The 13,346-nt window shown below is 43.4% G+C and overlaps 1 long non-coding RNA gene across 2 annotated transcripts in view; it reads left to right on the top strand.

The window, feature by feature from the left end:
* Positions 1-11,372, top strand: part of LOC140521356 (uncharacterized) — a 54,812-nt gene extending 43,440 nt beyond the window's left edge. For both annotated transcript variants that reach the window (XR_011972904.1, XR_011972905.1), the window contains one exon: positions 11,129-11,372. This is a non-coding gene — a long non-coding RNA (uncharacterized lncRNA). The remainder of the gene's footprint in view (positions 1-11,128) is intronic.
* The last annotated feature ends 1,974 nt before the right edge of the window (positions 11,373-13,346 follow it).

Raw genomic sequence — 13,346 nt, 5'->3', positions numbered from 1 at the left:
GGAGAGAGGAGAGTGACTTGCTGAGGTTCACTCAGCACATAGTGGGGTACAATCCACTAGATTCTCCTGCTGCTAGGTCTAGGAATGTGGCTGATTTTGGCCAGGGCAATGTGGTGGCAAACATCCAGAGGGAAGCAGGAGCAGTTAGCAGTTAGAAATTGCTCAGATATTTGGAAATATTTGACATTATTTCTGTTTCTACCTGGGTGCTGGTGTCTTGTCTCTCAATCCCAGGGTCCCAGTTCAGGGTTCTTTTTACTCAATCACTAGCCCTGAGAAAGTCTGGTTTTCCATGACCTAGATCAAGTTAACTGTAGGGGTTAGGAGTCTGGTAGATAACCTTGAAGATTCTTTCGAAGTCTAAGCTTCTAGGTTTCTGTCAACTTTTCTGGGCAAGGGACTGTACCTTAGACTTCTTAGTGCAGAGAAGCAATGTACTGGACTCCTGAGAGCTGAGAGATGGGTTCAAGCCCTAGTTCTAATGACATTAGAACTAGGACTTGAGCCCATTTAGGGCTTGGTTTCTTCATCTGTGATGTGAGTTGTTTCCAGCCATACCAGCCTGAAGGCGCCAGATCCCATCTGATTTTGAAGGCTAAGTAGAGTTGGCTTTGGGTGGGACTTGGATGGAGACTGCCCAAGTGATGAGGATGTCACTGGAGTTTAAGAGACAGTAAGGAAAATAACAAATATTTTCCAAACCTGTGCTTGCTCCCAAGATGCCAAGTCAACCTTGTGCTGAGTTGCCAGCAAGATTAAGGAGCTCCAAGTTGGCAACTGCTCCTGAGAGAGAAGCAGGATGAGCAGAGTGTCCTTAAGCCTCCTCTTTGGGACCACATCCTGATCAACCTGGCTCTTGGTATCCTTGATGGCTCTTCCCCCCTTCCCCATGGTGAGAGCTTCCTCTCAGCACTGGGGAGTGCAGACAGCAGGGCTCAGCTCCACTTGGACTCCAGTGGGAGGGGACAATAGCTCTGTTGTGCCTTTTTCCATGCACAGATTCCTCTGCCCTCGGAGGCTGCAAATACCTTGGCAAGAGAGTCCTTCAAATGTCCCAGATGGGTGAGATTTGGGGGAATGTGGCCTGGGGATGGGTTATCAGAGACTCTCTTGGAGGATCCGTGTCCACAGGACCATAGGATGTCAGAGCTGTTGTGGCCTTGGGAGTTCATCTAATGACTTAACTCTAGTATGCCCGGCTTGGTAGAGATGGAAAAAGCAGGGGCTTTAAGCTCAGATAACTTGGGTCCAAACCCAGCTCTTCTATTCATGAGCTATTGTATGGCACTGTCTTGGGTGGTATTTCTTTCCCAGATGGACAAATAATTCCCTGATTCGGGTTTCTCTGGAGATGGAGAGGCTAGGACTAGAGGATGTCTAAGGTATGTTGCTGCCTTAAAACACTAGGAATCTTACATTTGATGCAGGAGAAACCTAAGCACCAAAAAAGAAAAATGATTTGCCCAAGGTCACCAAGTGAGGCACTGGAGAAGCCAGGAATCATGGGTGAGGTCATTCAAAGTCTATAGGTGGACGCTCTGGCCTGATTAGCTGTTTTTAAGCTCCCAACTTTTCTCATAATTGTGTGTGTGTGTTTTTAAATGAGCTGTCTCCTGAAAGACAAGATTAATGAGTCTCTCCTCTGGGGATTTATTGCTCTGTTAATTATTCTCTTGCCAAAATCCATTGCAGAATATTATCAGGGCTCTCTTTTCAATTAAAAGTGATTATAATTTCATCTCTTGAGGAAAAGAGGATTAAAAAGAAAAGGCCGAATAGAACAGTCAGATTGCTGGGTCATAGATTTGAAGTTAAAAAGGATTTTACAGAAAAAGAAACTGAGGCCCCAAGAAAGGAAATGACATGTCCAAGGTCACAGAATATGTAGGAGAACCAGACTTTGTCCCTAAGTCCACTGTTTCTTCTACTTTACTGCCCTCCTGAAGGATGCATCCATATTCACATTCTCCTCATTGTTTTCCTGAGCATCTGTTGATGTCTGAATTATTAAAGCCGTGGAGGCGGGGCATGCTCACAGGTTGTATTCCCATGTATTTGATGGTCATAAGCAAACCTAGAGCACAGCTCTGAATATGCACTTTACACGTGGAGAGTCACAGGACTTGCAAGAAAGGGTGCTCTTTGTGCCATCTGATCCCAGTAGATTGCATTTTTGAGGTAGAAGGAAGGCCTTAGGGACCATTTAACCCAATCCCCCAATTTAGCAGATCCTGCAAATATTATTATCTCTATTTTGCAATAAATAACAAAGTAATAGTAGCTCAAATTTGAGTGGAGTTTTACAAAGTGCTTCTCTCACAATAATCCAGCACTACGGGCAATCTGAGCAGGATGGACCCTGTGGCTGAGAAAGCCTTGGGTGTGATTTAGCCATAGTCAACACAGCTGGCATATGATGGAGTTAATATTCAAATTCAGGACACAGGAGTAGAAATTTAGAGCTAGAAGGGAAGCTTATTGGCTATTAAGCCCAATCAATCCCTTCATTTTATAGATGAGAAATACTGAGGCACATGACTTGCTCAGGGTCTTACAGTTAATATGTATCCAAGGCAGGCTATAAGCCCAGACCTTCAAGTCCAGTGCCCCATCCACTATACCACACTAACTCAAAATCTCTCTGCTACACTCTGCTGGCTTTTTAGTGTTGTCTGGATGGTATAGGGGAAAGTGTCATGGACTGAGGTCAAATTCCACTTCCAGTACTTACTATCTGTGTGACCATGCTGCTTCACCTCTTGGATGCTCAGTTTCCTCATTTGTAAAATAGGATGGATAACACAAGGTTGTGAGCAAATGGATAAAAAGTGTTTGGCAAACCTTAAAGCCCCCATGGGAAGAACCAAAGAGGATGCCAAATTATTGCTGAAGAAAGGACTTCAAGGCTCCAGGTCTGTAGTACTTTGACTTGGGAAGTTTTTCTTCCCCAGATGGGCACCCCATCAGCATCCCCTTCCTCACGTCTTTTCCAAAGCTTGGAAATTTGGATGCCATCACACAGACTTCCTGAAGAGGGCACCAAAGCTGCCTGAATCCCCTATTTATCCTCTGGAGTAGCACCATCTGCCTATATGAAGGTTCAAAACATTTTTCTTTTCTTCTTTTCTCCTTTCATTTCTTTTTTTCCCTTTCCTTTCTTTTCCTTTGTTAACCTTCCTCTCTTCTTCCTTTTATCCCTTCCTTTCCTCCTTCCTTCCTTCTTACCTTCTCTCTTTCTTTCTTTTCTTTCTTTCTTTCCTTCCTTCCTTCCTTCCTTCCTTCCTTCCTTCCTTCCTTCCTTCCTTCCTTCCTTCCTGTCTTTCTGTCTTCCTTCCCAGAGAAGAGAAGGAATTTACCATAGGAGACTGACTGGTCATTACCACTTCCTGATGGCTTTCTTTCCTCTTCATCCCTTCCTCCCACCTAGGCATTCCAGGCTTGGCTGGCTAGTGTGATCCCAGCTAGTATGTAGGAAGATGATGCCTTTGAAGACCAAATTTCATTGAGGAATCCTAGAATGTGAATTCACCTAGAACATGACTTGGAAAGATGATATAGACATTATAAAGAGAAGAAAACCAAGGTGCAGAGAGGAGAAGGAAATTGCCATTTACAGGGGGCATTCCTGAGAGCAAGGAGTTAGTACCTATTGGAACCATTACTCAGGTCTTCTGAATTTTCAACATGAGCTCTTTTCCACTGCACTAATGACTTTTGGGGGAATCCCATAGTGGGGATTATTTAGGTAACCCAACAAGGTTAATTTTAAGCACCTGATCTCACTAGACTTTGAGACCACAGGGTCATGTATTACCAGGGGATCAGAGATCTAGGAAAGGTACTACAGAGAACATCTATTTGACCCAAGAGGAAGATGAAGCACAGAGAGGTTCATTAAATGACCTGTCACACAGATGCTACAGGACAGAGCCAGGGTTGAACCTAGGTCCCATGACTCCAAGTTAATCTAACCCAATCAGCTTCCAAGAGAGCAATTTGGCCCAGAGGGGCCAAATTTCTTTTCTGATGTCACATAGCTAGTGAGTGGCAAAGCCAGGCCTGGAATCCAGGGCTCCTGATGCCAAGTCCAGGGCTCCTATTTACACCACAGTTTATTTCTTATAGGTTTGTGGGGATGAACAGAGCCTAGTTTCAACTAGACTATGGGATGCCTTCCCAGGTCTCTTGGGTTCAGGTAGAAGTGAAATGACTGAAATTGAATTGTTTCCTGAGAGTAGGTTTTGAGGACTCATGATGTAGCAGAAAGCTCTGGAATTAGGTTCAGGAAACCTATGCTACTGCCTTGTGTGACCTTGGGCAAGTTACTTAACTTCTCTGGGTATTAATTTCCTCATTTCTTCATTTGCTTTAGAGACTAGATGACCTCAAAGATGTGTTATGATCTTAGGACCATGGATAGATAATCTGGATTTCTGAATGAGGAAAGGAAGGCACCATCCGTTATAGGTTGCCAAAATAATATTCTTAAAACATGAACCTGATCACGTCACCCTCTCCTCCCAATAAAAATCTTCAATGGATCCATATTGTTCCTAGAATAAAAACCACACAGTCTTCAGCCTGTCATTTAAAGCCTTTACAATTTGGCCTGCACCTACTTTTCTAGTCTAATTTTATATTGCCTTCTTTTGGATATATTCTGTTCCATTCAAACTGGTCTGCCATAGCAAGCGGCCATAATTTACCAATCCTTGTGCTATACCATATGCATAATATTCCATCTCCATTTCCAACCTCCAAGCATAGTACTCTTGGTCCCCTCATTGTCTGGAGAGCATTTTCTGCTAACTTCTGCCTCCTAGAGATTCTTGCTTTCTCCAAAACTCAACTCAAGTTCTATTTCCATCAAAATGTCTTTTCTGATGGCCAACATCCTTCCCATCCCCAGTCATCATATGTGTACAATATATATGTCTATATGTATATGTATGTGTATATATGTGTATGTATATATGTGTGTATATATGTGTGTATACATATACACATAACAAACACACATATACATATATGCACATATATATGTATATATTTATGTACGTGTGAACTGTGCCTCCACTCCCCAGTAAAATACAAGTCCTTTGGAGGCAGGCATTGCTTCATTTTTGGTTTTGTAGCCTTGTATCCTTGGCCATAGCAAATGACACCTAAAAATGCTTGTTGAGCTGAACTAAATTTCCTGACCTTTTATAGCATTATGGTTTGTAAAGTGTTTTACATACGTTATTTCATTTGAGCCTCACTCACAACTATCTTGTGAAATAGGAAATACAGGAATTATGATCTTGAGTTTACAACTGTGGGAGGCAGGGGAAGAGACTGGAAAGGTGAGGTTGAGGTAACTTTACCAAATTAGGGGCAGCTAGGTGGCTCAGTGGATAGAGCACCAGTACAGGAGTCAGGAGGACCAGAGTTCAAATCTCACTTCAGACACTTGACACTCAGTAGCTATGTGACCTTGGGCAAGTCACTTAACCCTAATTGCCTCATCCTGGGTCATCTCCAGTCATCCTGATGAATATCTGGTCACTGGATTCGGATGGCTCTGGAGGAGAAGTGAGGTTAATGACCCGCACAGCCCTCCCTCACTCAGAACAAAATCAAGTGCATGTCATTGTTTCTCTGATGGCATAGTCTTTTTCAGCAGCGAAGGACAAATACACATCAAATTACTCAGCATTATGGGAGGTCAGATTTCACTCTTTTGTGGGCTGGCAAAAGCTGGGAAGACAGATACTCAAGCTTTAATTGATCTTGGAGGCTGCAAATACATGCTGGCTCTTGACAGCTGGTACCCTTCCATCTACCACTTTCTAGATTAGAATGAGTCAGTGTGGGGCCCAGCAGTTTCTGGAGAAGGATCCTTTGGAGATAACTCTGAAAGAACTGGGTTTAGAGGCCTGGGATTTGAGAAGGTTGTTGGTGTGTGGTTGTGCATAGCTTCCTTGTCATCCACATTCCTGTTTTAAAAGCATTCCTGAAGATGTCTTTGCCTATAAATGCCAGATTTAGAAGTCCACAAGGACCCATTCTGGCCTGTCTCTTGGCTGCCTAGAATGTGACTTGGACTTTTTTGGAGAATGTTCATAATCTAATTCTTCCCTGCCCCTGCCTCAGGGCTATAAGGTCACCCCATCCTAAGGGAGGTCACAAGCACTTCCATTCCCCACTCCCTCTTTCTCCAAAGAGCATTTGATTCCAGTGGTTACACGTCAGGGTTCACCTCCCACAGTGAATCCATCACCCAGTTTTCTGTCCACCTGGGACTGACTGGGGAAATTGACCGGAGAAAGAGGCAAGAAGGATCCCGAGCCTGCCTTATCTACCCTCCTCTGGTTATTTTTCAAGCTACACATGACATTATGATCTTCCAGAGTTGCATTTAGGATACCTAGAGAATCGGCATCATGGTCAGAATTTGGAGTGAGGAGAGAACTTACAGATGATTTAATCTGTAGAATAGATCTAATTGGTCCAGGGAGCTTCCTGAGGAGTTTTCCATTACAGAATCATCTGGGGCATTGAGAAGGACTTCTTGCCCAGGGTCACATGACTAGACCAAGTCAGTGGCAGGACTTGAACGTAGGTCTTTCTCGCTATGAGTCTAGCTTGCTATATGCTATACTTAGTCTATTTCTACTCCTTGCATTACAGCGGTAGTAACTGAGACCCAGAGGACTGAAATGACTTGTCTAAGGTCACCAGGGAGTAAATAGCAGAGCTCGAATTGGAACCCAGATCCTCACAGAATCCAATGATTGCAAGCAACCACAGGGAGTCATCTAGTCCAACCAGACTGGGAATGTCGTATTCATTACTGTTTATCAGACTGGGAAAAAGCCAGGGAGTCACCAGGAAAAATGGCTCTTCTCTTCTAATAGAACCATCTAACATCCAATAATCAATCAATAAGCCTTTATTAAATACTTATTATGTGATAGTCACTATATTAAGTGCTGGGGACAGAAAGAGAACAGAACGTTGCCTGGTAAGAGAGTGCTGATAAATATTTAACAACTGGCTTTCTGGTGTGGGAGCGAAAGAATGCACACTTTTAAGGTTAATTGACTGTACTGTCCATCACTTTCTTAAGTCTAGACAATCAATAAAATGATATATCAAGGCCCTGATTTGTAGCATTTGCTGTTTTCCAAGGTGTGTATGCTCACACTAGAAATTTAACAACTGTCTTTGGTTAAAGCTGCCTGTAGTGCACAGGCAGTAGGGTATGGTGGACTGAAGGCTGGGGTTGGAATACGCAAGTTTTAGGTCTGAATCTGAGTTTAAACACTTATTAGCTAATCACTTTAGCCTTTCTGGGATTCAGCCACCTCATTTGTCAAATGAGTAGATAGGATTCAACGTCCAAGCTGAGATGATTCAAGTGAACCTCATCATTTTCAAGGGCAGGAAACCTAGAACCCGAGTGGCCAAAAGCTCTGTCTCAGTTCACACAATCAATGAAAAGCAAAATCAGAATTGATGTCAAGGTCACCCAGAACCTTTGTCCCCCATCACCGTACCGCTCTGCTTGGCCTTGGGCAGACAGAAAGTCCAGCCTCAGGCTACTTCTAGTCACCCTCTACTCTCAGTGAACTACAGCTGAGATTCAGACATTTGAAGATTCTTTTTGGAAAAAAACGCCAAAATGATGTCACTGCTGGAAAACAAGGAGGACTGCTGGCTTTCACAGCATGCAGTGAGAAAGGGTTGCTTTTTCTTTTTTTTTTTTTAAACAGTGCTCCTGTCTGGCCCTTTAATTTACTGTCTATTTACTCAATGCATTCCTTTCTTAAAGATGTTATTTATTAGATCGGCATCTTCCAGCTCACCCAGTGCGTCTGTCAAGCCACTGGATTCTTGATCGACCCTCCCGTTTAGGGCCCTGACTCCGGAGCTGCCAAGAGCCACATGCCCATGAAGGAGGACGAACAGGACAGGGATGCTCATGGCACTCAGCTCTATTTCAAAACAAAACAAAAAGCAAAGAAACAAGCCTTTCAAATTGTTTGGGGGACAAGAGGTTGAGGAGGCAGGGGGGTATGGTAAAAGAGACCAGGAGGTCAGGACGTCTGGGTTCTCATTCTGTCTTTGCCCCTGTTGTGCTGTGTGACTTGCTTGATATTACTTGGTATCTGGGTCTATAAAGTAAATTTTTTTCTTTAGGTGATCTTTAAAGTTCTCTTGAGTCCTATAACTGTAATGTCAGGGTCAGGATGCACATGGCTAAGAACCAGTATTTGACCTTGACCCCACAGTTAGGCCAGTGACCCAGCAGTGTTCAGAGGTGGGGAGAATTTGGTCCCAGAGACTCTAGGGTGGGGCTGGCAGGAGGGTAGCAATGGCAGATTTCTGGCTCCAAGAGATTTTCTCTCTTTTTTTACTGGAAGAGCAGCGAGTCTAATCATAAGAATCAAGACTATCGCTGAAGGATTCCCCCCTCCTCCCTTCCCCTTAGTGAGTGTTAAGAGGGCCAGTCCCCTCCTCCACAATCCTCCAATTCCCTTGTGTCTCTTTAAGATTTTATGGGATGGGGAGTTCCTTCCCACAGTGCTCCATCCCTGCAAAGGAAGGCTGGTCACAGGAGTCTGGGAATGGTCCATCCTCTGAGGGGTCTTTGCTCCCTTGGGAATAGGGCAGTGCACAGAGATCCATTTGTGAGGCACAGGCACCCTCCTTTATATAAAGCTGGCCCAGGGCAGCTGAGTTTCTTATCACAAGACTTGCCTAAGTGTCAGTTTACTCATCTGTAAAATTAGTGCCTTGGGCTAGGGGACCTCTAAGTTCCCTTCACCTCTAAATCTATCTCCCTATTCTACCATAAAATGGAAGAGATTAGGACTAATTCTGGAGCTTTCCAGAAAGGCTACACTTTCTATTGATCTTCCTTCCTATATAATAATAATAACAAACATTTATACAGTGTTTGAGGTTTCACAAAATGCCTTTTTGTATATTATCTCATTTGATCTTATGATAACATGAATATTATTAATATAATAATATAGACACCGACCTAAAATTAAGTTGAATTAAAGATGAGTATTATTCAGAGGCCAAGAGCAAGGCACATAATGGATCTGAGCAGGCTGCACTGTATAACCAATGAGGAGCTCTGAAGAAAAGCAGGAGTGAAGGAAGGAAAGAAAGAGAAAATAGGCTGATCCCAAAGCAAGAGCGAAGGAGGGTAGGTGGCTAGCCAGCATGCTTCAATGGCACTCTCAGGATGCTGGGAGAATATGAGTGAAGCCTGCAATATGTGGGGTAGACGCAATGTGCTGAAATGGCTAAGAGTAGATATCTGGAGTCAGCAAGATCTGAGCTCAAATCCAATCTTAGTGACCCTGGATGAGGTACTTAACCTCTATTTGCCTCAGTTCCTCATTTATTAAATGGGGACACACCAGAGAAGGAAATGGCAAACCACTCTGATACCTTTGCCAAGAAAACCCCAGTGGACACATAGAGTGTCACATAGAGTCAGATACGACTTGAATGACAGAATAACAACCTGGCTGGACTGGAGGGAATTCTGGAATCAATGAGATCATAGCACCTTTTGATTATACTAAGCTATATAAATTATACACAAATCTAAATAAACTCATATGTGCTAGTAATATTCTTCTGTATTTGAATAGAACTTTCTAACTAGCAAGTGCCTTCTGTCCACCATCTTATTTGATCCCCATAACCCCCATCCCATGAAGGAGGCAGTAGAGAATTTCTCACTAAGACTGGACAATCATTGCCAAATCCCATCATTCCATCACTTCTTTCAAAGTATCTCTCTTCCATTTCTGTTGCCTTCACCCTAGGATAAGCCCTAATCCCCTTTTCCCTAAATTATTGCAATAGCCATTGCGTCATCCTCTCCCTTGCTGATTTTCCTAGTAGTATAGTTATGTGTGTACATGTCTTGCTCACCCCTCCCCCCACTTTCACTTACTCCGATCACATTGTAACCTCTGTAAGAAGAGGGATGTGCTCTCTATGCCTAGTGAAGTGCTTTGCATATAGTCATAGTTTTAAAATTGATTATTAAATGAATTCCCATTCAACAGATGAAGACATAGACTCAGAAAGGGCAGCAGGGAAGGAAGTGGTCTTAATTCTGTGTCTTTTAACTCTTTCTCCTCGTGCTCATGTTTGGATACCACCACTACCTACCTACTTGTATTTCAAGTCATTGCTCCTTCTGGTTTACCTGCTGGGGATGCTACGGGGTCAGCCTGGCAGATATTCAGCTCTGGGAGGGTTGTATAGTGACGTTTCTAAAATGTGGCCAGTCTGAGCATAGCACCCCTGATCAGTATTCTATGAATCCTCTCATACGGAGCAGATCTGTTAGGGCCTCTCTGGATCAGACTCATTGACTGTAATCCAGATGTGTATTCCCAGTGATACCCCAAGATTTTCTCCAGATAACGTGGCAGATTTCATTTCTAGGCCTTTAGGGGTTCCTCTACCCTTCTTTATTCCTGACAGGAATAGTGCTCCAGTAGAGAGGGACTCCTTTCTTTAAGAAGCCTCCTCCCCCCAAAAAAAGAATTATCAAGGCTGTTTAGCTTGCATTTTCCTGCTAGATCTCCAGTTCCATCTTCTTACTCCCTCTGCCCTCAGAGGCCCCATTTTCTTTCACCAGCCAGTATTTCCTGACCTGCCCACAACCCTGCCCAACTCCTGACAGCCCCACCGAAGGTTCTCATCTGACTCTGGGAAACCCCCTGTCTAGATGTGTTATCTCTCCTTTCCTCAGCAGCAGGCAAAGCTGGGAGTTTGCCAAGATATCAGGGGAGGGAGATAATGGGCGTAAATGACTTATCAGCCAATCGCCTCTGAGGTGGCTCTCCTGGAATCAAGGTTGGCAGCTTAAGAAAGGGGACAGATAAGTCACTCTGCTATCTGCTTAGGAGTGCTGCTCAGATCTTATGATTGTTTGCGCCTCAGGTCCCAAGGAAGTAAAGGGAAAATCAATAATTTTGACCGAATGTCCAAATCAATACACTTGGGCAATAGACTTAGCTGACATTTTTTATATAGCCCCTTGTGGTTCCAAGCCATCTTTCACACATTATTTCATTCGTGTATTATCATTCCCATTTTGCAGATAAGAAGAGTGAGGTCCAGAGAGATGAAAGGACTCCTTGCTTCTGATCACATGGCTAAGAGACCACAGAGTCAAGACTCGAACCTAGATCCTCTGACCACAAGTCTGGTGCTCCTTCCCCATTTCCCCCAAGGCTTCCAGCACCCATATCTCACTTTCCTACCCTCACTTCTCTGCCTTACCATCACAATGCCACTGTGTGTGATAACATCCCCACTCAGACTAAATATAGTTGCAAAATCAACAGGACGTGAAAAGCTTCTTCTTTTAAGGAAGGGGAATCAACTTGGGGTCCATGATAGATTTCAAGGCAATCAGGGTTAAGTGACTTGCCCAAGGTCACACACCTAGTAAGTATCTGAGGTTGCATTTGAATTCAGGTCCTCCTGACTCTAGGGTAGGCTTTCTATCCACTCTACTACCTAGCTGCACCCTTGAATTGATTAAAAAAATTTTTTGATAATTATATTTCAATATAATTGGTTCCCTTTGTAATTCTAAGTATTTTATGCATTTAAATGCACTATTATGATAATTAATTATGAGCTCCTATTCCCTTGGCACATGAGTTGTTTGTCCTTCATTCTCGAAGAGGACCAGTGACATCAGGAAGATGATGTCTTGACTTGCAGATGAAGTGGATTTAAGTGAGGAAGGGCTAAACACATAATAAGCCCTTAGTGAATGTTTGTTGACTTGTTAACTTGACTCAAGAATGGGTTCATAGGCTTTACTAGAGGGCTGAAGGAATCTAGGACGCTTGCCAAAGATTAAGAATTGCTTTAAGTGCTGAGGGAAGGGGCAGCCAGTCAAAATCACTCCTGCCTCCCAGACTTTTCAGGATATTTAATCCAATTGTGAGCATTCCATTTGACTTTTTAGGTCTACACTGACCCAACCCACCACCTTCCAAGGTCATTCTTTTCTCATCACTCCAGCTGTCTCCCATGCGCTAGGTCACTGGACAAAAAGATTGAAAACAACTGTCTGCCCCCAACTCCTTTTTCTCACACTCACTCTTTGCACCAAGACAGTTGTACAAAATGCACCCACAAGGTATAAGGATCTCGAGGTTTACTAAAATGTTGCTTCACTGTGGATTTTTCAAGTCAACATCTAAGAACTTTTCATAGTGTCTGGCACATAGTAGGGGCTTAATGCTAGTTGATGGTTGATGGAAGGTGAGCTTGATGACAGTGATTCTGGTGATGGTCATGCTGATTGTCACTGATAATATTGATGGCATTGGGGGCTGGACCTGATTCAGAACAGTCCCCTGGTGGTTTAGATCAGTAGTGAGATGAAATGAGATGTTCCTAGGTCATTTAATAATTAGCATCAAAATGACAGCTCAATAAGAATACTTAAAAAGATACTCAGTTTGCATTGGGGGTCTCCCTTCATTTCTGTACTAAAGCAGATTAGGTCAGCAGGACAGGGTGTGGCAACCTGAGCAGCCTCAGGCATTTTCTGAAGGGCCTTCATTCTATGAGGGTGTGCCTTTTCATACCTTTTAGCACCTAGGAAGCTGTATCAAAACAGACCAGAAGGCACTACGAGGCTGAATCAACAACACTGAGTCAAACCTTGGGGACTGATTCTTTGACTTTGGGAGAAAGAACTAGGCTAATCACCCAGATGGGGCAGGTATGGAGGGAACGCCCATGCGGATATTGATCTGATTACAAATGGTGACAGTGAGTGCCAGACCTGGAGTCAGGAAGACTCATCATCCTGAGTTCTGAGCAGGCTTCAGACACTTACTAGTTGTATTACCTTGAGCAAGTCACTTAACCTTGTTTGCCTCAGTCTTTTCATATGTTAAAAATGAGCTGGAGAAGAAAATGTCAAACCACTCCAGTACTTTTTTCAAGAAAACCCCAAATGGGTTCCCAAAGAGTCAGACATGACTGGTAACTGGACAACGAATGTCAATGATACTGTTGGTAGTCAAGGACACTGAGGGTTAAGATAGTGATGGTGACATATGTGCTTGTGGTATTGACGACTACATTGGGGATGAGGTTCCTGGTATCAGTGGTGTTGCTTATGATGATGATGATACTGACAATATTATTATCAATAATAAGTAGTAATAGCTAGCAATCCTATAGTGCCTTAAGGTTTGCAAAGCACTTTGCAAATATTATCTCATTTGATCCTCATGGAAACCCTGGGAGATGGGTACTATTATCCAATTTTACAGATGAGAAGAGTG

Source organism: Notamacropus eugenii, chromosome 1 (assembly GCF_028372415.1).
Source record: "Notamacropus eugenii isolate mMacEug1 chromosome 1, mMacEug1.pri_v2, whole genome shotgun sequence".
NCBI classification, from domain to species: domain Eukaryota; kingdom Metazoa; phylum Chordata; class Mammalia; order Diprotodontia; family Macropodidae; genus Notamacropus; species Notamacropus eugenii.
The sequence above is the reverse complement of the archived record's forward strand: the minus strand, read 5'-3'. Positions and strand labels throughout refer to the sequence as shown.